Genomic DNA, 1,390 nt, shown 5'->3' with positions numbered 1-1,390 from the left:
AAAGGGTGTGAGCAATTAAAGGGATGTTGAAAATTACTCTATGTACTTGATAGGGAATTTTTAAGAATTAATATGTTAAAAAATAGTGGACAACTTCGTCCCACTTTTAACTAGCTCGCTGTCATGATTGTGATTTAAAGGAATCGTCCAATCTGCAGATTGTCAGAGCAAGACATTTATCTGCGATGTCCTCTAGAGGGCGCAGCGCTCCCATACATTTTTATTACACGCGCGCGCCACCTAGCGGAGCTAGTTGGAAAAACACTTGGTAGTGCTGCGTTCTAGACGTCCAGCCAGTGCCAGGATGTGACGTCATCAGTCGGCGCCGTTGGGCCTCGTCTCGTTCTGGTGCTGGGCGCAGAACGTCGGGAGGCGAAGCGAGAGGGGAAACTTCAGGTAAGCCGGGATTCTCGGGCTGAATTGTGTTTACCGCCCCCTACTGTGCAGGTCAGACAGCGGTGGCCACGGATATATCGCTGTGCCTGTGGGGCCCCATCCCTGTGAATGGAGACAGGCGCTGACTGGGCTGTTAGGATTCCGGGGGTGAATTGGGCAGAGTCTCTGAGGGGCATTTATGACGACCAACTCCACGAAAAAGCGACACTTTATATTACACCCTCTGTGTTGTATGGGGGAAACCCTCCGGGGGCCGATCGTGTATGAGATTGGATGGTTACACTTACTAATATGCTTATCTGTAATGTCTGCCCCCCCATGAATGCTGGTTCTGCGCCCCCCATGAATGCAGGTTCTGCGCCCCCCATGAATGCAGGTTCTGCCCCCCCATGAATGCAGGTTCTGCGCCCCCCCATGAATGCAGGTTCTGCGCCCCCCATGAATGCGGGTTCTGCGCCTCCCCATGAATGCAGGTTCTGCGCCCCCCCATGAATTCAGGTTCTGCGCCCCCCATGAATGTGGGTTCTGCGCCCCCCATGAATGTGGGTTCTGCTCCCCCCATGAATGCGGGTTCTGCTCCCCCCATGAATGTGGGTTCTGCACCGCAAGTGATGCAGGTTCTGCGCCCCCCATGAATGCGGGTTCTGTGCCCCCCATGAATGCGGGTTCAGCGTCCCTCCATGAATGTGGGTTCTGCACCGCCAGTGATGCAGGTTCTGCGCCCTCCATGAATGCGGGTTCTGCACCCCCATGAATGCGGGTTCTGCGCCTCCCATGAATCCGGGTTCAGCGTCCCCCCATGAATGTGGGTTCTGCACCGCCAGTGATGCAGGTTCTGCGCCCCCCATGAATGCAGGTTCGGCATCCTCATAAATGCAGGTTCTGCGCCCCCCATGAATGCAGGTTCGGCATCCTCATAAATGCAGGTTCTGCGCCCCCCATGAATGCAGGTTCAGCGCCCCCATGAATGCAGATAACGCGTTCCCTATGAATG

General features: G+C 55.0%; 1 protein-coding gene across 11 annotated transcripts in view; it reads left to right on the top strand.

The window, feature by feature from the left end:
- Window positions 1-251: 251 nt before the first annotated feature.
- The window catches only part of LOC143764527 (cyclin-dependent kinase 11B-like), an 89,411-nt gene continuing 88,272 nt past the window's right edge, over window positions 252-1,390 (top strand). For 7 of the 11 annotated variants that reach the window (XM_077250167.1, XM_077250163.1, XM_077250165.1 and 4 more), the window contains exon 1: window positions 259-396. The gene's annotated coding sequence lies outside the window, so the exon portion shown is untranslated. Of the gene's footprint in view, window positions 397-1,390 lie in introns of all 11 variants that reach the window. The other 4 variants (XM_077250169.1, XM_077250168.1, XM_077250161.1 and 1 more) reach the window with 3 other exon arrangements.

The sequence above is a fragment of the Ranitomeya variabilis genome, chromosome 4 (genome assembly GCF_051348905.1).
Source record: "Ranitomeya variabilis isolate aRanVar5 chromosome 4, aRanVar5.hap1, whole genome shotgun sequence".
In the NCBI taxonomy this organism is placed as follows: domain Eukaryota; kingdom Metazoa; phylum Chordata; class Amphibia; order Anura; family Dendrobatidae; genus Ranitomeya; species Ranitomeya variabilis.
This window is presented reverse-complemented; position numbering and strand designations above follow the sequence as displayed.